This window comes from Adiantum capillus-veneris, chromosome 1 (assembly GCF_014529385.1).
Source record: "Adiantum capillus-veneris isolate H3 chromosome 1, ASM1452938v2, whole genome shotgun sequence".
NCBI classification, from domain to species: Eukaryota; Viridiplantae; Streptophyta; class Polypodiopsida; order Polypodiales; family Pteridaceae; genus Adiantum; species Adiantum capillus-veneris.
The window spans coordinates 19,486,370-19,512,983 of NC_140931.1; positions in this window are offsets into that span (position 1 = coordinate 19,486,370).

Genomic DNA, 26,614 nt, shown 5'->3' on the forward strand with positions numbered 1-26,614 from the left:
TGTTTTATTTCCTCTCGCGTTCTTTCTATTCGATTTTTTGATAATTTTCCTGATATTTGATCTTTTACACAATCCTCTGCTTTTACAAGCATCAAATAGTGAGTTTTACCTTTTATCCTGGGCATCAGGTTCTCTCTCACTTTGTTTCCTGCTCGTTTTCTCCTATAGCGTTCTTGGCGTCTAGGGTGTTGATTAGCAAAATCATAAAACTTGATATTCTCGGTTTCATTTCCACGCTCACTTGAGGTGTCTGAACACTTATTATCTGCATCATTATTTACTTCCAAATGTTCAGAGGAGTTGTAAAACTCTTCTTGTTCTGATGGTTCTACCGTCTCTTTTTCTGGTATAACGCTTACCATGTAATAGGGTAACACATCATAGCCATCCTTATCGCAAAATTTTGTTGTTGGACTGTCGGTAATGGTACAGACATCCAATGTTGCTAGTATGTGTTCCCATTCTAGAGGTTCCAAGGCATCTTCAGGGAAAGGTTCCGAAATATACTCCTTGTCCTCAATTGCCCTTTCTAAGACACATTCCTCTCTTCTTAAGCTTCCACAATGTGAAGCTCCGCACATCCATAGCTCTTTCGGTTGCCCTAACCATGCTGGGAGTTCTGATCCTTCTACTGTAGCCGAATCAAACTCTTCCACAGGTGTTTGGTTCACATCTTTGTAACTATGGTCTTTCAGGTTTATTTTAGTTGTTGTCTCGCCATGTCTGAGGTATATGTGGTCATAACCCCAATCTTGGACCATCTTCAATTGTCGCATGAACGGTCGACTATTGCAAATGTATGCTCATACTCGATTCCGCACGAAGTGACAATCACTTTTTCTAAGAGTCCTAGAGGCTTCTCCATGAACCCATCTGCCAGTTGAAGTTTCATTCTGGTAGCCCACAAAGCTGGTTTTCCCCATCTTTTCCAGATTTCCTTGGTGGCGATAGCAACTCCCGCTCCACTGTCAAGAATAGCTTTAGAAATTACTTCTTGGAATTCTACTGGTAGCGTGGTGTTTCCATCTTCTCCCTCGCAATATTCTCCAACCTTATTCAATGGTATTTGCCTAGTGTTTAGTTGAGGCTTGTCCAACTCTCTGATCCCTTCTTGTAGCGTCAAGGTGGGGTCTTTCACTCCAAATTTTTCTAGGCATTTTCCTATTGTGGTCCACATGTTTGGCCTTAACCTTAGGAGTTCTGCTAACGTGATTGTGCATGCCACTGGGGTGGATAACAACTCAATCAATCCTTGCGAATCCATCACCTTGCTAGAAGAAAGTCTTTGAGATGGGATTGCTCTCACTTCCGACTTAGCTTCATACTCTCCTAGGTAAGAGGGTAAAGTTCTCAACGAGTCTGGTTGGCTGTGCCCCGAACTAATTGATCCTTGGTCTCCCCCTTGTGAATGTATCTCAAAGTTCATTTGCGACCTTGCCTCAAATTCTTCAATAGGAGGTAAGGTTACATTCTTTTCTTTTATCATGCTATTCACGTGGTTACTCATCCTATTAGCCTCGTTGGCCTCACGGATTCGCTTCCACAGATCGTCTAGACCGTTACAGTCCTTACCCATTTCTGCCAATATTTTAGGCTGGAACCCATCACTTGTCCCATCTGTGGTATTTGGCACTATGATAGGCTCTCCTCTGGACTCATAGGCATTAGTGAGTCTTTCCTTTGTTTCCACATGTTTCTCTAAAGTTGGTTGGATAGGGGTTGGAGCTGGTGCCTCATGCCAATTTGGAGGTTTACCCAACGGGTCTTCCATCAATGATTGAGTCGTCTCGATCATCTTTTTCCACATATCCAACCTCTGTTTTTCTATTTCTGCATATGGATAAGTCATCCACCTTTGCTCCTGGGTTTGGTTCGAGCTTCATAAGCTTTTAGAAGTGCATCCAACTGCTCATTTACCTTATCTGCCAGTACAGATCCTCCTGATCCTGCACTTTTGGGCTCTACTATTTCCTTGGGTGCTATGGTTACTGTGGTGTGTGAGCTTAAGCTAGCTAGATCCTCTAACCGTTCCAATCTATCCTTTGTATGTTTCAATTCCTCGGATAGGGCTGTTTGTTCTCGTTCTTTCATGGCTTTCCTACGCGCCTTTCTAGCTGTCCAAGTGCTTCTCTGATTTTTCGTTTCTGAACTTTGGGCATCGGTTTTTGGTTCTTCAACTATGGGTTCACTCGTCCTTCTTTGAGCTTCGGCTCGTGTTACCGCCTGAATAGGTATGATTGTTTCATTTTCCGATCCTCCACTAGAAGGTATTGTTTCTAACATGTTCAAGGTGGTTTTTGCTCCTTTGCTCGGGTTTTTAGGGCAATCGGGAATCAAATGAGTAATTCCACATTCTGGGCAATACGCATTGACTCTAATGATTTCATCATGAGGACAGTCTCTCAGCCAATGGTCTCCACCACACTTGTAACAGGGTCCCTTGAGGTGCTCCTTGAGCTCCTCTTTGTTGGTAAGCATGTCTCTATCCGCCCATGCCTCCATTGGCTATGAACAACAATGTTCGTTCATCTAATCTATATCTTCCTTCTCCTGCTGCCTGTGCAGCAGTTGGTGGTCCTGTATTTCCTATCATGCTCCATGGTTCTGGTGTCAAGGGTTCTTCCGGTGGATAATAGACAGGGTTTGCTGCATATCCATTGGGATCTTCATAATATGCATGCATAGGCACCAAAGCCGTATCCTCTGATTCAGTTACTGTTGGTGTGTATCTTATACCAACTGGTCGTAATTCTGGTAGGGGTGGTTGTTGTCCCAACACCGGTTGTGGTCTTTCTACACCTACAGGTCCTGGTAAGTTGACTGCTTGATATCTAGGCATCAGTGGAACTTGAGGGGAAGCTACTGGAGCTTGGGGAGCGTAAGGTCTCTCTCTCACATATCCCTTGTTATAATAACATTCCTCGGTCCCATGGTTTGTCCATTTTTGTTCAATAGCACACCACTTGGGCTGTTTAGCCTGGGATTTGGCGTACAAGTTGATCTTTTTTAGCACTTCATCTACGAGCTGCTCCTGATTTACCGCTACTTTTCCTTTCGGTGCTGTCTTAGAAGACTTGCTTCCACTTTGCTGTGAAGACGAATCATCATCAAGGTCCTTGAACTCCCCTTCTTTGTAGACCGCACAATTGTCCACAAGGTAAAGAGCCTCCTTGGTCAACTCATTCAACGTCGTGCTCCTCTTCATATGTAAGTCTTTCTGGAGATCTGCATTCCTTAGTCCTTGGATGAATATCATCATAAGTCTGGATTGAGTTGGCAGTTCTTCAACGGGACAGAACTTAGCATATCTTTTTAGTCTTAGGGCTGCCTTTCGTACAGATTCCCCATCTTTTTGTTTGAATTTATGGATCTGTGAGACGGTGTTATGAGCTATTTCCCTTTGAGAGAATTCCCCGATAAACTCATCAAACACTTCCTCCATCGACTCAAAGTCTCTACGCTCTACAAAGTCAAACCAAGTGGCAGCATCATCCTCTAGGATTATTCCAAACCCTGCAAATTGGGTAGGAAAATCTAACACCTCTTCAGCTCTAATTACACGCACAAAGACTGCTATATGATCTCTTGGGTCTCTGCTTCCTTTGTATTTCTTGTTTACCCATTTTTGCACTTGAGAAGGTATAATTCTTTGATGGTCTACAAACCTCATCACTGGATCACCCCGTCCTAATCGATATACCTCCTCAGGCCTTCTGTAATAGGCTGGTTTCTCTCCCAATGGTGCTCCTAAGCCATAATTTCTAACGGTTCTCGCTGGAGGTGGTTCTTCTCTTCGAACTTGTTCTATGGGTGGTCCTCCAGGCTCTATTGACCCTTGTGTCTTTGGCGTACTCTCTGCCTGATACCTTGAATAGAGTGGTGGTTCTTGCAAATCCCTGAGCCCTCGTGCGGCTTGATAATCATCTTGATTTTGGTCTGTTCCATTGTTGCACTCTGTCGAAGCCATGCCTGCAATGATGGCTGGTTTGCTGGTTGGTCTTGGTTGTTGAATGCTTGCGGTCAGGTGGAATGTGAGGTAGCATCATACTCATCTGAAAAAGGATTCGTTGACTTGCTCGAGGTGTAGGTGGCTCTTGGCACTTCCTCAGGGGCATATGCTGATGCTCCTAGGCCTGTTGCCCTTTCTACCTCCTCTGGAACAATACGCTGGTATTCTCGCCCGTATCTATCAACAAAAACTATACCCTTCCCCGTAGCAGTTTCATAAGAGAATAAGTAAAGAACCTTGTCTTTGCTTAATTCGTTTACGTATGGTTCTTTGCTGCGAAAGTAAGAGACTATGCCCTCACTCTCATGTTTGTAGATTCCCACGTTCTCGTTATAAGTTGGAACCCTGGTTGTTTTCCTAGCATACATAAAAATAGCTCTGGGCTGATCAATGTTTGGTGGCGGTTCTTGAGCTTCTGAAACCTTTTCCCTTTCGCCACGTTATCTCCATATCTGTTGTAATCTTCAGGGTTACTAACTATTAAATAGGGGTTTCCCTTTTTGTCTCGGAATCTATCTCCATCATCATACACTCGGATTATCTCCAATATTTGAGCTGGCCTCTCTTCAATACAAATGCACTTGCGGCCTCGATAGTCAGAATAGACTAGGGCTCCTCTCGAGTTTGTTCCCTCTAAGAAGATCACCGTGAGCTTAGAATCATTCAAAGGATTTTGGGAGGTGCTTCCTCCTCACATAGGTCCATCATAGGTGAAACCCCTTGGCTGTTGACTACCCATCATGAAGAAAGATTTGTCTAACGAAGTGTCAGTATCACTACCTTCCTCAATAATCGGTGCTAGCGGATCTAGCCTTGCCTGAGTCACACTCTCTTCAGGGGACACTAAGCTACCTTGGTCACCTGCCACCTTCTGGTCTCTAACAATGTATCTTCCTGATCTTAAAGTCATCAAACTTATCAATGCAATTTATCACAAATCCAACCACTCACCTGGCAAAGGGTCAGTTTCTGCACAACTTCTTGCTTTGTTGCTGAATATACCTGTACACAAGCATTTTAATTTCGGCAATCGAATCAAAGCATTTATCTGCTAGAGGTTATCTTAGTAATGATTGGTATAACTGGAGAGTTAATCTCAACCACTACTGTATTTTATACACTGCTGATGTTCTGATTAGGTCTGCTAATCTGAAACACTACTGCCCTCAAATGTTGGTCAATTTACGCGAAAAAGTATGAATTCAGTCTTTGCTTCATCAAATGGGCAAACAAGGTCCAATTTCACTTCTGAAAGAAGTTCTGGCACCCTTAAGCCAAATGGAATCTCACTGTCTATGCCAAGTCAAATTTTCTTTGCAGTATGCCCCAATAGACATCCTACGCGTAGGATGTCTCCTGCTGTGTTTTGCCTGGATTTTTGCATTGTTGTTTCCCTTTGTTGTACTGAGCTTACAGGTGCTTTTACTTTTTGAATTGGACACCTATTAGCTGGTCAATGAGTCAGAAATCTGTTCCGACAGCCTGTTGCTGATATTGATCAATCTAATCAAGTCCAAATTGGACCAAAATTGACTAGGAGGCTTGCCTTAGGCTATATAACACCTTACTATGCTCAAAGTCAAAGTCTGGCTTCAATTTTTTGCTTTAGACATCCTACGCGTAGGATGTCTTTTTCATCAGAATGGCTTCAAACTCAAAGCCCAAGCTCCCCTTGAGTTGCTGATCACTTTGGTATGCTCAAAATTTAGTTTGGAGTCCAAAATCACTCGTAAGACATCCTACGTGTAGGATGTCTTTTTGGACTGTTTGACCCCAGACTTGTCCCACAGCTTCCCCTTGATGTCAGTAACCTAGTGGTATGCTTAGATTTTGGTTTGGATGTCAAAAATCCCAAATTTCAGTTGTTCTTGCCTTTTTCAGTCAAAAGTACTAAAGTCCGCTTTGAATCCAATTTTCTCACCCCAATGAGGTGAAACCCCTTTCATTCACTCAATATATCATGCAAGACATGCTCATGCAACCATCTAATGGTTTTGGTCTCAAAATAATGTTTTGGCACTATTTGGGTAAGATGTCTAGCAATTTCAGTCTATCTGGCCTTATCCTGTCAAGATATGGCCAAATTTCCACTTTCCATTTGAAATTAGGGTAAACCCTACCTTCTGTACTCAATGGTCAACTCAAAATCCCAAAATTCCTCCCAGATTAGCCTGTAGACATCCTACACGTAGGATGTCTCCTGGCTTAAAATTAAAAAAAATTCTGACAGGAATGCTCCTGATGCTCTGTAGTTCTATCAGAAACACTCACAATAACTTTTGGACTTCAATTAGGCCTTCAAACACACTTTTGCGTATTTTTGCGTCTTTTACAAACTTGTAATGACTTTACCAAGCAAGTGTACATGCATGAAATGCTCTAGATCCTGAATCATGATGTCCTACTTACTCTACTCCTACCTATCATGTGAAATGGTGATAATGGTGTTTTTGGTTGCTTTTTGGCCTCTCCGGACTCTCAAGCTCTCCTCTCACCGATTCTACCACTCCAACTCCTACTCTAGAACTCGAAAGCACGTGGAAGCAAGCATAAGGTGTCAACCTACACTCGACCGACTCCTAACTAATTCCTACAAAGGTCTCTACCAATTGTCTAAGTCACAGCCTTCAAGAGTGCATAAGAGGAAACTTCCTACAACGCTTTCTAGAGCCGAACACCCATCAAACAATCTCGAAACACCATAGAACTTGAAGGAGACCCTACTAATACCAATAGGTCACTCTCCCTAAGGACTATGAACCAAAATCCCGACCCAAAACACCTGGTGCATAAACACGTAGGATGTCTGGCCGAAATCTACAGGTCTTCGTTTCCAAAATCTGAAGTGCCTAATGTGTAGTTCTACTCAATGTGAACGCGTGGATATGCTGCAATGCAAAATCGGACAATGTATGCTCACCCAAACATCCGATGAAGCTCGTAGAAGGAGCTCGCAAAACCGGACCGTACGCGCGCAATGTAGGTATCGGCGCGTATCTCTCGTCGGGGGCAACACGCTGCACTTCTTCGCACTCAATTCCGACCACCAGAGCACACATAGCGTCAAGATGAAACTCACACTCTCTCTCTCTCGTACACGGTACGCTCACTCACAGACTTCAAAACTTGTTTTAAAAATGACAAAAGGTTTTTCCATTAAGGTCAAAAAGTGGTATATATACCTTACAATTTCTCAAACCCTAAAGTTCCAAAATCAACCATCTACTCAATCTAACTATCAAAACTGGGCTACAATCTGGAAACTTCTGTAAGTCCCAATAATTACAAGGTGAAAAATCAGGTTTTCCTCAATGAATGAATAATTACAAAAATTACAAAACTGGGCTACAATCTGGAAACTTCTGTAAGTCCCAATAATTACAAGGTGAAAGATCAGGTTTTCCTCAATGAATGAATAATTACAAAAATAATAATCTTCCGAATAGTTAGATGCCGTGGGGTGTGTCCATCTTCTAACAGAAACTCCAACAAAGCTAAAGAGAAGGGAGTTTATAAAGGTAAAAATAAACTCTCTCCTGAAGAACTTGAGCGTTATCGCAAGGATAACCAGTGTTTCAAGTGCGGAAAACAAGGGCATGCGTACCGCGCTTGTTCCCAAAAGAACAACCGCCATGATCCTCCTAGAGCTACCTTGGTCGAAATCCAAGAGGAGGAAACTCACCACAAAGGATCTCCTCTATGCCATGCTTGGGGAAAGGTAAGAGAACATGATGCTTTTATTCTCTTTGACCCCACTTCTACTCATAATTTTATATCTATAGAGTTGGCCAATAAGCTAGGCATACAAACCTACGAGATGGGAGATGTCCTACCCGTAGTTGGTGCTTTCAACCACTCCCTTAATTGGGAAATTGAGGCTCCATGTCCAAAGCTATATGGACACAGAGGACTTCTTTATCTCTCCTCTCAAGCATGAGGATGTAATCGTAGGGGCACCAAGGTTTGATGGCATGGTTGCCAATGTTAAATTCTCTAAAAGGAGAATCTACTTTAAGTTCAGGGAAAAAGATATGTATATAGATGCTAAGGAAATGGGTAACACTATACTCATTGTACATACACCAGCTTTCAACAAGTCAATAAAGAGATTTATTTCCGTGTACATGATTTTTGTTAAAGATTCTCAAAATGAACCTAATGTTTTAGCAAAAGAAAATATACACAATCAAAAGGAATTAGATCTATCCAATTTTCTCAAGGGATTTCAAGATGTCTTTATTGACGACATCCCTTGTGAGCTACCTCCTAAATGAGGCAATGATGATCATGCAATTGAACTTCTTCCAGGAAGTTCACCACCTAACAAACCTCCTTATAGAGTTTCTCAAGCTCAACAAGAGGAGATTATGCGGCAAGTGCATGAGTTAGTTGAGAAGGGCATGGTTAGGCCTAGCTCATCTCCATTTTGTTCTCCTGTGCTACTAGTTCAAAAGAAAGACGGCACATATCATATGTGTGTCGCCTATAGAGCACTAAATAGGATCACTATCAAAAATAGGTTTCCTGTTCCACGGGTAGAAGACCTATTTGATAAGCTACAAGGGTCCACCTATTTCAGTAGGATTGACCTAAAAAGTGGCTATCATCAAATAAGGATAGTTGATCAAGACATTGTAAAGACCAAATTTCACACTACGTTTGGTCTTTACGAATACATTGTCATGCCTTTTGGCTTGACCAATGCACCAGCCACATTCAACCGCTTGATGGAGAAGCTATTCATGCCTCACCGAACCTTTACTGGATTGTTCATTGATGATATCATCATCTACTCTAATTCATTAGACAAACACAAGCGACACCTCCAGGTAATATTTCAAGTTCTAAGAGAGAATAAACTTTAGGTTTTTACTATGAATGACTACAAGATACACCACTTTTCCAAACTATAATCTCTTATAGATGGCTAAGGGACTAATATACAAGGTCCCCCACTTATGGAATCTTGTCTCCAGTGATCATAGAGATGAGAATGATCTACGAGTTATTGTATCTTGTTTCCATTGAATAATAGAGAGGAGAAAGGTCCACCACCTATCCAAGAAAAGCTTCATTGAAACATAGAGAGAAGCAAAAATCCACCATCCATCTCAACTAGTTTTGAAAAAACTACTCTACAAGGTCCATTACCTTTCTAGTAATCCACTCTATCTTGTATCATGAAGAAGTCGGTTTCAAAGTCTAGCACTTGTCAAGCTAGCTCTAATGGAGAGTGGAGAGTAGAGAGAGCCACCACTTGTGCATGTTGAGTGCATGTTAAGCCCTATTGAAGCATAGATAGAAGAAAGGTCCACCACTTGTCCAAGCTATAAGGAAAAACACTTGATATAAGGTCCCACACCTATGCTATTTTATAGAATGGATAGTGTTTTTTCTATCATTTGCTCAACTTATGAAATGTTGTAGTATGGGGGTTTCAATTTCAATGTCCATCATTTATATAAGTTGGGCTCCATTGACACATGGATGGAAGAAAATTCTACCATTTATCCTATCAATAAATGGAAATCGAGAGGAGATCCACCACTTGGGTTTCACATGCGGTGGCATTGTATCAATAGGTTATGCCTAGCTTGGACAAGTGATGCTCATTGATTCTCTTCATGATAAAAGTAATCCTAGCTTGGATAATTGGTGCACCTTGATTCTCTCCATGCTACAACCATGGACAAGCAGTGGTCCTTCAAACCAAATTTCCCATGCAACAAACAATCATAAGTTTGCAAAAAAGTGGTGGACCTTGAAATCCATAGCTAATTTACCCACATGGGCTCTAGCACGGATAATGGGTGATGTTTTTGTCATCATTTTTTAATGAATCCTAGCTTAGATTATTTGTGAATCTTGAGATCAAATCCCCATTATCGTAGATTGATGGAGTAGTTGCGATTGGGTTTCTACTGGGGGTAGCTCGCCATTCATACCTAATGCTTGGTATGTGATTCTTGTAAGTATCGGTCCCCCATTCATGTAAGTCTTGTTCTTGTCATTGTTTTTTTAAATTTGCTTCTACCAAGCTCTCCAAAATATATGTGCCAAGGTCACACCTAATCAATCTTTGCTTTGATAGCCCAATAGCCATCACCACAACAATATGGAGATTCGGGTGGCTTCTAGACTTTTAGGTGATGGGCAACGATCAGATGCAAGGGCAATTTTGTTTCTCAATACACAAGGTCTTTGTATGTGAGCTTATGGCATTGCTGCTTGACAAAGACCTTGTCATTATCTGGCAGCTTTGGTCTTTAGTAGTAGGTTGTATTTTCTAGGTGACAAATGTAAATCATGGTTGATCATATTATCCATCGAGATTCTGACCTTCACTTTTCCTCCATATTTGTTCATCAATGTGGCTTCCCCGTTGTATTGAATGGAAGATATCTATTCATGGGCTCTTTGGAAGTCTGTGCCCCATGGTTCCCCATGGTTGGAGCAGAAAGAATGTGTCCATTTGGAGACATCTCGAGCCTGCAATGACCTCTTGTTGCTAACCTCTTGTTGCTAGTTGGAGCAGAAAGAATGTGTCCATTTCGAGACATCTTGAGCCTGCAATGACCTCTTGTTGCTGATACAAACTCCATAGCTCTTGTGGAAAGATTGTTGTCTTTACTTTTGGTGCTGTCAGTTGCTTCAAACCTTTCGATGAAGATATTTGCAGGTATTTGTGCCATCTCCTCATGTGACGCATGTGCTTTCTAATCAGATGAAATTTCTATGACTTGATAAGGTGGTGCTCCCCACTACTTTGTTGGGCCTCTTTGAGGCATCCTATGAGCAGACATTTGAGAAATTAAATCCAGAACTTGGTCAAAAGGTTCTTCATAGAAGTTGAAAAGCGCAAACTTCGACCATAAAATGAAAAGTGAGTATAACTTGATCAAAACAAGTCCAAATTTCACCAATGCATCTAGGGTAGCTACAAGCACTAGGTCAAACTGCTACAAGTCAATTTTGGCTCAGTGGGACATGGATCGCAATCCATGTTGGACAACATTTTCAAATTTTGGTGGTACCACTTGATCAAGCAAGAGTTGGGAGATGCTATGGTTCACTTATTTTTGAATTTGGATCATTGGTTGGAATTTCATGCCAGATTTTGGAATTTTCTCCAGCTTAGAGAATTTGGCATGTTGTTAAGGATTTTGCAATCCAAATGACTTGAGATTATAGGGTTAGGTTGTCTTTGATAATTGGGACCTGATTAATCATGTGATTTTTACTTGGCCAGCTCATAGGGCTCATGGATCAAGATCCATGTTGGACACCCATCTGGGATGAAACTTTGGGAGAGTGCTCCTATAGTCTAACCTAACACACTGATGAAGTTATTTTTTAATTTGGACAAGTTTCTCTCTAGTTTCCCCAATTTTCCAACTTATGATCTAATTTGGTCCAAATTTTCCATATGTGGTTTTGGGTGGCACTTTTGATCTCTGATTGTGATCAATTTGTTTGGCACTTGACTTTAATGATGATTTGGAATTGAAGAAGTGCCCCAATCCCAATTGCCTATTAAGTTGTATATGATTTGGAGTCTATTTGGACCCTTTAGTCCCTCTGGTAAGTTTGAACCCATTCTCAAGCACTTTCCCACATTACTTTGGTCAAAACAAGTTTTGAAGCCCTTTCTTGATAGACTTGTTCAAAAATCACAAATTCTGCACTTTGTACTCTGACTTTGCTCGCTTTGACATTTAGGGTTTTTGAAATGAGAAATCAACCTCAATTTGACACATTTCATTACTTAAGATAACTCCAAACAAGTTTCACTTTATTTCTAGCCAATCTGCTTCAGGGGGTCATGGATCGCGATCCATGTTCTGACACCAAATTGCATGAAACTTACAGGATTGCTTCTAGGCATCTTCCCCAAGATATTGATGCACTTTTTATTGGGTTTGGGTCAGATTCTCCCAACCATGGGTGAAAATGACAATTTGCAAACTGAAATCCCCATTTCGCTTCATTTTGGATGATTGCAATGTCGATTTTGTACCAAATTTTAAAGGTACATTCCCCAAGGTAGCATTAAACTTTTTGTGTTGAAAAATTTTGTGACTTGCCATGTTGGGGGACATGGATCATGATCCATGTTCTACAATATTTTTCTATCGTGATTGCATCAGTGTGAAGACAATTTTACCAACATATTTTTGCCCAATGTTTTCCTGGATTTGGGGGCAGGAGTCATTGATTGCGATCCATGTTCCACCCATTTCCATACTATGATTGCATGGCTTATTTTTTAATTTGGCTTTGGTTTGCCTTCCCAAAAGTCCTCTGTCAATTTGTGCAAATCCCTCTTTTGATTTGATTGGTACATTTTTTCTAGTGGTTTTTGTGCACTTGTGGCCATACAAGACTATTCATGTACTGATAAGGAGCATACCATTGTGAAACTTAGTGAGGTTAGAAGCTCCCAGGTGGCTGTAGTAGGCATAAATGCGGCAGAGGACTCTAGGTCAAAAAATCTCTCTCTGTGTCTCTCTCTAAAGGTGTCAAGCTGTAATGAGCTCAATTTTTCCCATTTTGCCTATATATGCCCGACTTACACGAAGTGCAATTTGCATACTTACCTTAGTTGGCCACATTTTCCTTGTCATATCACCTGTGACTCAGACAATTTCTTGTTTGGACTTCTGATTGTCATTTGCTCCCAATTTTGCCGATTTGAAGTTTGTCAAAAAATTGATTTGTGTCAAATCACTCCATATTTGTCATGCTCAATGCTCTTGTTTTGTAGGTTTGGTGTTTGCTTTGAGAACTTGATTCCAGATTTCCTGGCTCTGCTTATTGATTCTTTATCAATATTAGGTTAAAAAGGAAGGAAAATTACTAAAAAATTAGCCAATTTTTTCCAAAATTATTTGTCACTCATATGTGCATACTCTCACTCCGAGTATCTCTTTCGTTAAAAAAAATTGATATGGCTCAATACTTTGCCACATAAGAGTAGAAATCTGCTAAAAGTGGTCAAAAAACAAAAGCTAAAAGCATCAAACACACTTCATACATTGTACACATAATCTCTCAATTATCGAAGCCTATCATCTTGCAATGTGCTGCATTGGCTATTGTATCCACTGTTGTTACTCCCCCCTTCCCATTTTGAATTGCCCCGGATGAAGGTCTAAGTGAGGTTCATGGGAAAAAACATTATGTCTATGCATGGCCGTGTAAGATGGCTCTATCATGCTTAGAGAAGAGATGCATTGGGTAACACATTGCAGTGCAAGAGGTGGGTCCTGAACCAATTGTTCAATGGTTTTCGGTGGCAAGGTATCCTCCTATGCTCATTTTTCAGATAGAAGTTTTTGAAGCACAAATGCCCTTTCTTTGATGGTTGGTTGTGTAATTGGCCGTTGTTTGGCCAGGAGATGATTGGTTTGCCTTTTAGGAATCCATTTGAGGGTTGTTTCCGAAGGTTGCGTCATAATCCGGTTGTTTATGAGTTTTTGTCCCCATTCCCATATGGATGTTGTTGATTTCCTTGGTAGCTCCATTTAAGATTTTGGCACCCATTTGCAGTTGGTGAAGCCTATTGTAGGTTAAATTGGTTGATTTGGTTGGTAAATATTGAGTGTCATTAACTCATCTATTAACCCTTTCATATTACCCATGATATGATACCAGCATAGCCTGGATGTTTTCATCTTTGTGTTGTTTTGATATGCTCTTTTGTGTTCCTTCTTTGTGTGTGAGTGCAAGAGAGAAAGAGTGGGGATTCTTTGATTGCACTTCCTTCCACACCCTAGACTTCATGGAATCTAGGGTATAACTCCTTCATATAGTTTTTGAAGTTCTCTCACAAACTCTCACAACCAAAATCTTAGTGCTTTCTTGGCAATACCACAAACTTCTTGACATATTTTTGGTGAACCCAACGCAAATCTTCCAGGGTGAGAGTTTGTGGGTAACCATGGGTGATTATGTGGAGCAACATGGTATGCATTTTGACCCAGCAACAATGCAAATGTTTCAAGCATTTGCAACGTTCATGCAGCAACAACATGCCATTGAAAGAAGGGAGATTTTAGCAACCAAATCCATACAAGCGATCGTCAACAGAATGGATCAATTCAATGGCAAAGATCTAACCAAGTACTTGCACGAGTATGTGAAGGAGATGGAGCTGCATCGCGTATCTGAAGGTGAGATGATTCAAAGCTTTGAGCTAGTTTTTGCTCCAAAAATTAGGGAACATGTTAGGGCAATTAAAGATGGGCATGGGAGAAACTGGAAGAACTCAAAGTAGCATTAAAGGAGGAATATTTCATGGAGGACTCTGAGAGAGTGATCAAAAGGACATTCTTAGAATGGGTAGTCAAGCCAAATGGATCCATCAAAGTTAGAGGTAATAAAAGGATGTCCTAAACCAAAGAATCTTCATGAGTTAAGAAGCTTTATAGGTATGTGCGCATACTATCGACGCTTCATATTCTCACTAATAGCAGGACCATTACATGACCTAACAAAGAAAAACGTTAGGTACACATGGTCTGCCAAGGAGAACAATGCTTTCGAAAACCTTAAAGAAAAACTTATCTCTCAACCATTGCTTACACTACCGGATCTCTCAAAGCCATTTGAGGTCCAATGTGATGCTTGTGGTGATTGCCTTGGAGCTGTTTTGCTTCAAGAAGGGCACGCCATAGGCCATGAAAGTCGAAGGCTCGACCCTGTTGAGCAAGCTCTAGGCATATATGAAAAGGAACTCCATGCAGTTCTACATGCCTTAGACTCATGGAAGCACTATTTATTGGGGACTCCTTATATTCTGCAAACGGATCACCAAAGTCTTAAGTACTTCATGACGCTGGAGAGGGGGAATGGGGGAACACGCCCGGCACAAACACAAGGGCCTCTCTATAGATCAAGGTACCCGCAGCACCCCTATCCTCTCATAAAACACCTTCAAAGAAATAGTTTACACTAGTAGACCACCGCCTGCTCAATTTTCATTCGTCACACACTCCACAAACCACCACACAAGGCACACCTACTACCATTGCCTGTCTCCATCCTTACACACGCACACAAACACTCAATCTCACTCTCTCACTCAAAACACCGTCGATCCGGGGGGGCACACACTTCCACACAACCGGCAGTGAGAGGAACCAGGAAAGCAGGAGACAGAGAACGGGGGAAGGGGAAACAACACACGGGAGGTCACTGTGGCTTGATTGCACTGCCATCACCATGGCCATTTTCAAGCAAAAGCTACAAAGGGGCTAGCTTGCTAGAGAACACCACTTTGCAGGCTTTAAACGGCACTCCAAAGGCCAGGAAAAAAAGCCCCTAATTTGGTCCATTTTTTCCTTTTATAGGGAGGGGGTCTTCAATTTGGGAAGTTGCCCTTTAATTGGTCCATATGGCACCCATTTTTTGTATCTTTTAGGAGGGGGGGCACCACCTTGCTCCATCTGCTCTCTTTTTCTCTTTTGCACTTGGGGGGGGGTCAATAGCGACGTCGCTATTGCCCCTTGGCTTTTTATCTTTTTATTTTTACCCTTAATTATCTTACCCCTTTGTGGCCTCAACCTTGCACTGCCCTATATGCTTGACTTTGACTCTCTCTCTTTCTATCCAACTCCTCCTTGGCTCCCTTTTGGCTTTGGCCTTCACTTCTTCCCTTAGCTTTGGTTTGTCCGGCCTCTACTGCCTCTTTCGCTCCTTGCTTTGCCCGGACGGCCTTTGCAATGGCCTCTTTGCCCTTAGCTTTGCTCATTTGGAGAAAAAGGCCAACCATCAGGGCCACTTCCTAGGCAAAGACAACAGCCCAAGGAAGGGTTTGCTAATAGATGTATTTGGTGTTATAGTACAGACCATGTAAGAAGGGATTGTGATAGTTTTAGTGATGCTTTGACAAAAGATGATGTCATTTTGAAGGATGGTAAAATCCACTTAAGAGAGACAGATCTACCCTTGAGAACTAACTTTGGGAAGGGGGGAATGAAAATCCTAGTTGAAGATATGGCAACAAACCATGCCACCTCTTCAATTGAGGCAGCTACGTATGGAGTAAAAGTTGAGCATCTTTGTGATGAAGAGGTGATTGATCATCATGGTCAACCTTGGCCAAATGTCATGGAATTAGCTAAAAAGGGAAAGCTTACAAAAGAGATTCTACATGAATTAGGTGATTGCATACGTCTAGAAATAGGGTGGAGTGATCCAGTGGATTCAATTTCTATTCATGCCTACCTTACAAACTGTCAAATCCATAATTCCATTTTAGAAGAAAAGCGTAGGCATGAAAATGGTGATGAATGGTCTTCAAGAAGAGCTACAAGAAGTGGAGAGAGGAATGATGCAGCACCTTTGCAAGCACCCCAACACTGGAGACACCTTCACCAAAAGTGACCATGGAGGAATCTATAACATGGAAGAAAAAGGGTTCAACAAAAGGTAAGTCAAAAGGACCAGCTTACAAACTACAATCTGACATTGAGCTTCCTACAACTTGAAGAAAGCTCTAGAGGAGAGGATTTTGAATAGCAATGTTGAGTTTACTTTGGGGGAGGTGCTTGACATAGCCAAGCGTGAATTCCATGAAGAAATTATTGACATCATGAAGAGAAAGAAGCAAACACTTGGAGAGTCTATTCGCCCACAAGTTGAAGGCGATACTGTGAAGACACAAGGAGTACAGGTGTGTGCTAAAGAAGGTGATGAAGCTATGGTGGGATGCTACCAGTTTTCTTGGAATGTAAGGCAAGTGAAATTTGTTGATGATGGGGAAGAATCTCAAAGTATTCCTAGGAGCCACTATCCTAGAAGCCATTGGGCACGGGCTACAACATAGACATTGGTCAAGGTAGATGATCTTGAAGAACCATTTTTTGCCTTAATTCACCGTGGTTTGAAATAAATATAATGTCAAAAAGTATTTACAACAAATATAAATGGCCAATGGACACATAACATGGTTGGATGGTGCGAGTGGAAAACAATTCATCAGGTGAATTGTATGCAACATGTCCAAGTGTAAATGTGACAATAGGTGATGTAAAGGTCTAACAAAACTTCTTTATATAGGACACATATTCATATCATCTTATCCTAGGACAACCCTAAATTGTGGGAGTTTGAATGGAATGAAGGTAATGGATGATGGTTCTGCTTATGCCAGGATACAAAGCAAAGATGATAAACGTGTTGTTCAATTTCTCATAGTTGTGTAAACCATGAAAGAAATTGTGATGACAACCTCAAAGATCATCCTCTACCAAAGGTGACCAAAGAGTTTCATGATCATAGGGAAATGTTGGGTTCTGGCCAAAAACCATTGTAAAGCGGGATTGCAGTGGTACAGAAAGAAAAACAGTCTTCCCGGATACAAAAATAGGTGAAACTTTCTCAATAGGCTCCTTGGTAATAAGGAATGGATCAATATGTTTTACAAAACTTGAAGATTTGAAGAGATGTGAGAGGCAATATGTACATAATGTACAAATAGGCATGAAAGAGAGTGGGTTGCTAGAGCCTATTGAAAATGTTTTGGGTTTGTGTGAACAAGTTTTTTTTGTAGATACTATGGGTGGGCTTGATGCTATAATGGAATCTAGTTTGCATCTTGAAAATCAAGTTGTGGAAGTATGCTCTATGGAAATGTATCAAGTAATAGAAGCCTTTAAAGAAAACCAATGTTTTAAGAAAACAGTTGGCCCAGAAGTCCATGTTGAAACTAAATACAAGAGTGTAGCAAAGAAGGTGAAACCAGTTGCTTCACCCTTACCACCCAACAATAGGGAAAAGATTGAGCAGCCTTCTTTGTAACCAAGTTTGAGGAATCCTAAAAATATTGGGCATACTTTCACAAAGGAGTCTTTTCAAGAGTTGCAGATTGGTTACAAGGAGTTTCTAACACAGGAGGAGACAAAGTGCTTCAAAGAAATACTTTCAAAGCATGGTAAGGCTTTTGCATTTGAGCCACATGAGATAGGATGCATTGATACTTTTATTGTAGCTCCTATGGTAATTTTTACAATACCTCATGTGCCTTGGAATTTGTGGCCTATTCCGGTTCCAAACGCTCATTTGCTCAAGTTAGTAGAGCTATTAAATGAAAAGATCAAAATGGGGATTTTGGAGCCTTCTTGTGCTCCATACTCAAAAAGGTGGTTCACAGTTCCAAAGAAGAATGATACTCTACACTTCATCCAAGATATGAAACCACTGAACAAGGTGAAAATTAGAAATGTAGGTACAGATCCAATTGTGGATGCGTTTGCAGAGGCGTTTGCAAGGAGGAAAATCTACTCGATGGGGGATCTCTACTCAAGGTATGATCAATTGCATCTTGCAATTGAAAGCAGAGACTTGACAACCATGAGGACACCTTTGGGTTTGGTAAGAATGTGTACCTTGCCACAGGGAGCAACCAAATCGGTTGCACATATGATAAATGGGATGAATACGGTCTTACGTGACTTTATTCCTCAAATCACAATGCCTTTCATTGATGATTTTCCTATCAAAGGATGTGAAGAAGGTGGGAAAGATGAAGCTTTGGAAATTAGGGGGTGCCGCAAGTTTGTGAAAAAATCACATAAATGATCATGATAAAAAAAATTTAGGTTGGAGAAGTGAATCTTACTTTGTCAGGGAAAAATTCTATGTTTGGTGTCAATGAAGTGCTCATTGTGGGGCACATGTGCGGGCCATATGGTAGGAAACCTTGTCCAACAAAGGTAAATTTCATCCAAAGAATGAAAGAATCATGCACTAGCATCACTGAGGTTAGAAGGTTTCTGGGAGCATGTGTCTTTTATGGTATTTGGATTCCAAATTATGCACATGTAGATGATCCTCTTTATCATTTGCTTAGAAAGAATCAAAAGTTTAGATGGATAGAAGCACATGTAAAAGCCATGAAAAAGCTAAAGGATTTGCTCCAATCAGCACCAACTTTAAGAAAGGTAGACTATGAGTGTAAAAGGCCAGTAATTGTGATAGTAAACACCAGTCCTATAGGAATTGGATGGGCAATAGGGAAAGATGATGATGAAGGACACAGGTATGTGGTGAGATTTGGAGCAAAGGTACTGAGTGCTCGCCAAAGAAACTGTCCACATATAAAGAGAGAGTTATGGGGTATGGTTACAACTTTGAAAAATGGAAAAGAGTACCTAATTGGTGCATGTGTGGTTGTAGAAACAGATTTTCTACCACTTCTTGGGATCCTTACAAGCTGCTCACGCTAGACATTTCTATGTTGCGATGGATTGTCTACATTAAGTCCTTAAATCCCAAGTTTAAGCACATTATAGGTAAAGACAATACAGTGGTAGATATGCTATCAAGGGTAAGGCATGAAGATGAGTCACGGATGATTGATGAGGGAGATGATGTAGACACAAAGTCCTATTCTATCTCTCATGTCAAAGGTAACAATGTCTACATGACGAATTCACTTGAATTGTTCTTGAAAGAGCTTTATGAAGGTGATTGACTTCTTATTGGAAGCTACTTGAGTACTCTAGCAAAACAGGATGACTAGTCTGAACAAGAATTTAGGAGGATACGCAGGAAATCGTATGGGTACTTTTTGAGGGATGGTTACTTGTGGAAGCATCCTAAACAAAAGGGTGCTACACCACAAAGGGTTATATGTAAAAAAGAGACTCAAGTAAAGCTCATGCAAGAGTTCATGAGAGTCTATGGGTTGGACACAGGGGTGTGTGGGCAATTTTCTCCAAGTTGAAAGAAAAATACTGGTGGAAGGGTGTGTATAAAGATGATCTCAATTTGTAGAGTCATGTGTAACTTGTCAAATGTATTCAAGTGTCCAACATCGTGATGGATTTCACCCTACATATCCACTAGCCATGCACTATAAATGGGTTGTGCATCTACTCACGATGCCTTTAGGACTCTAGCAGATGAGATACTTAGTTCTTGCATGAGAGGACCTAACTAACCAGGTTGAAGGGTGAGCATTAAGAGCTAAAACCACAAAAGCTGTATGCAAATTCCTTATTGATGAGGTGATTTGTTGTTATGGTTGTGTGGGAAAGATCACCGCAAACAGAGGTGAGCTAGATGTCGAGGAAGCAAGGGAATTCTTTTCCAGATTAGGAATCAAGCTTTCTCTTACTATAGCTTACAACCCTGAAGGCAATGGAAAGAGTGAAAGAGGGTATCCTCCTTTCATCAAAGCTTTGGCCAAGGCTTGTGAAGGAAGAGTTGGTGAGTGGCCAAAATTGTTGCTATATGCTTTATGGGCTGATTGTACAACACATAGCTCAGTAACTCGATATATGCGTGCGGAGCTAATGTATGGTCAAAAGCCAGTGATTCCGATTGAAGATACAATTCCCACATGGAATGTACTACCTTGGAAAGAGGGGCTTAGCAGGGAAGGTCTCCTTGCATTGATATTTGGAAAATTTTTGTATGCCTCTTACTCATTTGACAACAAGGAATGTGACATTTGTTTGGGATGAACCTCAAGACAGATCAATTCAGATGTTGAAGAAAATGTTGTCAGTGGCAGAAGAGATGACGCTTCAATCAGAGTCCCGAGCGCAAAGTTATGGTAGGCTGAAGTGGGTGACTACAACAAGAGCAATGAATCCGATGTTTTATTCCATTTTAGGGACTCATAGTTTGAGGACCCAAAAAGGTCAAAAGTTCAAGTGAGTGTACGAAGATGCCTGTCCCATTCCCTGCATGGTGACCCATTGAGTTAGCTGTGAAAACCGGCTAAAAACTAGAGTCTCAACAAAAGAGGTTTTTTTTTCTTTATTTTGTAAGTTTTCTAGTGGGCCCCGCCTAATGGGAAACTCTTGGCATTTTGGTGGCCTTTGTCGGTGGTTCTAATATGCCTGACTGGGCGGTGTTCACATGGGGAAGATGTTGGTTTATCAAACCAATCCATGAAGCTACATGGTTGTCACCAATCATTGTGGTACCTAGTAAACATGGAAAGACAAAGTTTGTGTTGACTATAGAAAGTTGAATGCAGCTACTATTACAGATCCATTCCCAATGCCATTTTGTGATGCAATATTGGATGTGGTAGAAGGGAAAGAAATGTATAGCTTTTTGGATGTTTTTTCAGGGTACATTCAAATCAATGTGGTTGAGGAGGATCAACACAAAACAGCTTTTATCACAGAATGGAGAGCTTTGGCATCTACAGTGATCAATTTTGGACTAAAAAATGGACCACCATCATTTAATTTTACAACATACAAAACATTTGAACATTAGCTGTGATATTTTATGAGAGTCTTTGTGGATGATTTTGCAGTATTTGGAAAGAAGGATTTGCACCTACATCATTTGAAGTTGTGTTTTGAAAGGTGTAGACAATTCAAAATGTGTCTTAATCCTTTCAAGGGTGTAATTTCTATTAGAAGTGGAGTTCTTCTTGGTCATGTGGTTTCTAAAGAAGGAATTTCCATTGATGAGAAGAAGATTGAAGTTATAAAACTAGCAAAAGCTCCAGAGAATGTATAGGAAGTAAGCAGGTTTGTTGGTCAGTTCAAATGGCATGCTAGACATGTCAAATATTTGGCAAATGTTTGTATGCCTCTTACACATTTGACAAAGAAGAATGTTCCCTTTGTTTGGGATGAACCTCAAGACAGGTCGTTTCAAATGTTGAAGAATATGTTGTCAAAGAAGGAAGTTGCTCTAAAAATTAGACCATTTTTTGTGATAGCAAGGGCATTATACAGAAAAGGGATTGATCAAGTAATTAGAGGGTGTGTTTTAGATTTTGAACAGAAAGCTGTCTTGCAAGAAGCTCATTCAGGAATAGCAGGAGGAAATTATTAGGTGATAGAATAGGGAAAAAGGTGTTGCAAGCTAGATTGTGGTGGCCCACTATATTGAAGGATGCTCATGGGCATACCAAAACCAAGCTAATGGATAGGTTGAAAGCACAAAAAAGAATTTGCTTAGAATAATGAAGAAAATTATTCAAGACAACATGAAAGATTGGGATTTGAAGCTGGATTCACCATTATGGTCTTTTAGAACAGCTTTCAAGGTCACAACAGGTATGACTCCATTCAAATTGGTATATGTTCTTGAAGTTGTGGTGCCTATGCGATTTGTGGTTCCAAGCGTCAAAGTTAGTGCAGAGAAAATGAGTCCCAAGTTGTCAGTCAGGTACATGAGCATATATTTGATGCAACTAGAAGAGGACAGATTGATTAGCTCGTATATTACTTAAGTGATTCAGAGAAGGAGGAAAGCTTGGGTGAGAATGAATGTTAAGTTTAAAGTTTTCCAGGTTGGAGATTGGGTCATGTTGTACGATTCCAGATTAGGGGCACATCCAGGTAAGTTGACTTTGAGATATATTGGTCCCTATCAAAGTGTCCAAGATTTGGGCCAGGGAACATTCGTTGTGGCTGATGTCTTTAGAACTAGAGTTGAAAGCCAGTTAATAGGTTCAGATTGAAAAAGTTTCAGGGGAGACTACCTCATTTGGATTGGCCTCAAGCATGGTTGATTGAGCCAGAGGAAATTCCAAAGAGCAGCAATACTGGAAGCAGTGGTTCTCATCAAAGTATGGTGTAGGATATTGGCAAGAAGGAGGTTCTCATCAAAGTATGGTGTAGGATATTGGCAAGAAGAAGGTTGATCTCTATGGTCAAATCCAGGGGCAAGAGTTTGGAAGAGTACAAGATTCAGAGGTACCAAGTGCCTGCATCATTGCATTAGCCAGTCGGATTCTGTTTTTTTGGGATTTGTGCAGGTCAGATCTAGCTGGGTTGGAATTTTTAAAGAGGGAACTTTTTTAAAAATGTCTCTATTTATGGGAGGATTCTACACTAAGTGGGATCATTGCAGTGCGGGGGCGATTAGATTTTTGTGTAAGTGGGGGTGTACTGTTCAAAGGGGTACACCATCAAATCTATCACCTTCGTCCTTCACGCATGTTTCCCTTGGAGCGTCTATCATGAAAGCCTATTATACACTTACCCTTAGCCATGGTGAAATGCAAGAATCCTAACACTATGCAATCCGAAGTTGAAGAAGATGAGCCTCCAAGGAGATGTGGTTAGTGTTGATATCAATAGTCTCGAGGAGGAGGAAGCCTTTGCAGATGAAGAAGCGGTGGTGGAGACTCCAGCGCTTTGAAGCTTAGGCAATCTCTCATGGATCCTTTTATGGATTTCAAAGTCAGAATCAACTGTGCAATAGACACAAATGCTGCTTGGCTACACAGGGCGGGCTTGCATGACTTTGAAACCCTACCATGGTATCAGTGGAAGCACAATTACTTGAAAAATCTCAGTTGGAGATTTTAAGAAAACAAAAGGTATGATTTCCATCACGGGTTTTTTCACACATGAGTTACTGTCAAAGGTTTTCAAGTTACCTTTGAAGGGTGCAACCACGATCCCCAAATGTTTTGAAGTGATGCTCAGAAAAGAATTTGGCAATACTAAAGGGGGCAGGAAGTATTGTATGTTGAAGAATGTAAGTTATGTGAGGAGGGAGCAGCTAAAATGGTACTTGAAGAGGATGTGTTGTTTAATCAAGTTTGATTACATGTCTAAGGAGAATTATGCTCCTTTACGCTTTGCAGAACAGGGGAGAACAATAAATTGGGGACATTGGCTTTATGAGAAGTTGTCAGCTGAGGTGTATCTATTGGAAAAGAGGAAGTCGCAAAATGGTAGTAGGTTGTCTGCCTACCTAGCTACTCTGTTCAATTATGCTCAGAGGTTGCTAGCTGGAGATGCTTATAGGGAAGATCAACCATTACCTAAATCCTCTAGCAAGGCAGTGGTGGAAAAGGATGATCAAGGTTCAATTCAAAAAATGGATTTAGAGGCTGAGTTGGAGGTGATCATCAAAAGCTTGAATCATTTAGGTTTCTTGTGCAAGCTGGGTACCATTCATTCAGATGTCAGCAGACTCCAGAGATGGTGGAATCCATGAGGAATTTGGATATCTCTTTGCCTAATCCTCAGATCTATGAGCAGACACCAACAAAGCTAGGGAAAGTGTTTACCCTATCAAAGAAAAGGAAATTGGGTACTGAAACAAAGGAGGTAGCAAAACAGTTGCAATTTGCAGGTCTAAGCACTCAGGAGGTTGAATCACATCTAGTTGTTGAGGAATCAGGTATGGCTATGAAGATGTTGGCTGAGGATCAAAGGGTTTTGAAAAATCAACAGGGTTTAGCTGGAGCATCAATTGTAATCAGTGGCAGAGACAGGGGTGGCAAAAGTAATGTTGCAGGAATAGAGTGAGCTAGTGCAGGGTTTGAAGTTAGAGTTGGAGGAGTTGAAGTGTCGACATAAGTATGAAGTGAAAAATTTGCTAGTGCAGCATCAGAGAGAAGTGGCCAGAGTGAAAAGTTCATTGGGTATGTTCAAAGAGTGGACACAAGCTTTGGAAGAAAGAGTTAAATGTGAGATGGAGCAATTTGGATGCCAAGAACACAAACCTGCAGGTGCAAAATCAGATGTTGGATCAGAGAATGAAGCCTTTATTTGATTTAGAGAAGCAAGTGTTGGGTCAAGAAGAGTTAGATGTCAATGGGGTACTAATGTCTGAAGGTGATGTGCACATACTTAGATATCAAATGTTGGACTGTGTTGCAGGAGGCTTGGAAATCAATGAGAGAGAGATTATCTACTATGATTAAACATCCCTATGAATTGGTCAAAATAGGTTTTGTCAATGCACATGAGGCAAGTCTGCTGGTGGAAGTTGAGAAATTTAAGAAGGAAAAGTAAGTTTATTTTCATCAAATTCAAGAGTACATGGCTAAGGAGTCGGGAAAGAAAGTTTCAAGAGAACTAAGGACTAGATCTAAACAGGTGCAGAAAATACCAAAATTTGCAAGGAGTCCAACAACAATTGATGAAGCTCAGAGTTCAGGGATAGTTCAAGCTTCAGTTGTGATTGAAGCCTCAGTGGAGCAAGGTACTGTTGCAAACAAGAAAGTGTTGAATCGGATGTACCAATGTATCAGAGCGCAATTTATTTCCTTAGTGAGATAGACATTGTAGTAGATTTTTTGTAGGAAGAGAGTGAGGTTCGGACAGAAAAAGGGCATGGAACTCTCAAGAGAATTTCAAGGAACTCTCAAGAAGGAGTTCTTATGCAAGAGGAAATGGAAGTAAAAATTCTAGAAGGGAAAAGGAGACCATGCTAAAATATTTTTCAAAACACAAATGGTGAACAATTTTTAGTGCCTTTAAAAGATAGGGACAAGGGAAAAGATAAGATAAAAAAGGGGGGGGGGGGGGGGAAGAGAAGATACGGATAAGGTGAGTCAGTAACTTGTTGAAGAAGTTTTGAAAAGCAAGGTAAGTTATCAAGATAAGTAAAGGATGTATTGATAAGGAAGATAATCTATCAAGTTAAGTGAAGGTACTTATCTAACATGTGCATAAAAGAGGTTTTGTCTTCTCATTTTACAGTTCTCTCCTTCATTTTTCAAGGTGCAAACTTGAGAGTAAGTTTGAGAAAGCCATAGCTAAACCTCTTCCACATCAAATCTTGAGAGTAAGGTAGTGACCATTGATGCTTGAGAGAACTTGAATTGACCTCCATTTTTGGAATTACACGTGTATCAAATTTTGAGTTTAATCTTGGTAAGCTCATCTAATTTCGTAGTAGTAAGTAACTTCTGTGTGTGTGTGTGTGTGTGTGTGTGTGTGTGTGTGTGTGTGTGTGTGTGTGTGTGTCTGAGAGAGAGAGAGAGAGAGAGAGAGAGAGAGACTTGAGAGTCAAGAGACTCGCAAGATGCCAAGAGTAGCTCTAGCCAATAGTGCTTGCCATGTTATCTATTGTCTGAAAGGTTTAAAGTTTGAGCATTGGATCTCCCTGCTAGAAGCATAGCTCATTTGCTATAGGGGCTGATTCCTTGTAATCCATGAGTAGATTGTCTCTCTCAAATATCACTCATGACCTCCACCAGCAAATGTATGCAAGCCTTAGTATTAGTGAGCAGCTATTGGCTAAAAAATATCAAACGATTTAGCTACTTTTTGTGGCACATGTCATACAAATCAAATTCTCTCTTTTTGGGATCACGGCATCTCCCTCTTGGATCATTACCATGATAGCATGTTCTCCCTTAAAGGTCCAACAATTTCTCAAGCTGCATCGAAAAGGTGCGCATTACGCAGTCATTTTGGCAAAGGCTAGGTTCGACCGGGTGGACTTGGCAAGGATGAGGTGAACAGGAGCTATTGACAAGGTATGGAGGGAGCTCCATGCTCATGCAGGATGCAATAGATTCAATGATTCATTGCTTACGTTAGAAGGCTCACGAAAACTATGACCAAATGGCTAGCAATTGTTGCTGGTAGGTTCTCATGTAAGAGAGACCTTGAAATAATAAACTGCAAAACTTTTAGGCCACTGTTTGCATATTTTCGTTCTTTGTAAGTGTGGTGTGGAGTTACTAAGGGAGATTGGGGGAACACTATCTATTTTTTTCTAACTCCGTGAAGCATTTACAAAGTGTTTGGTGAGTAGGTCTTTCTAACAATGTCATCTAATATTTCAAAATAAAAAACTTTGCTTGTAGTGCTTTGCTTTTAAAAGAAATTCAACACTATTGAAAAGACAAAGAGAAAAAGAAAATCACAAATG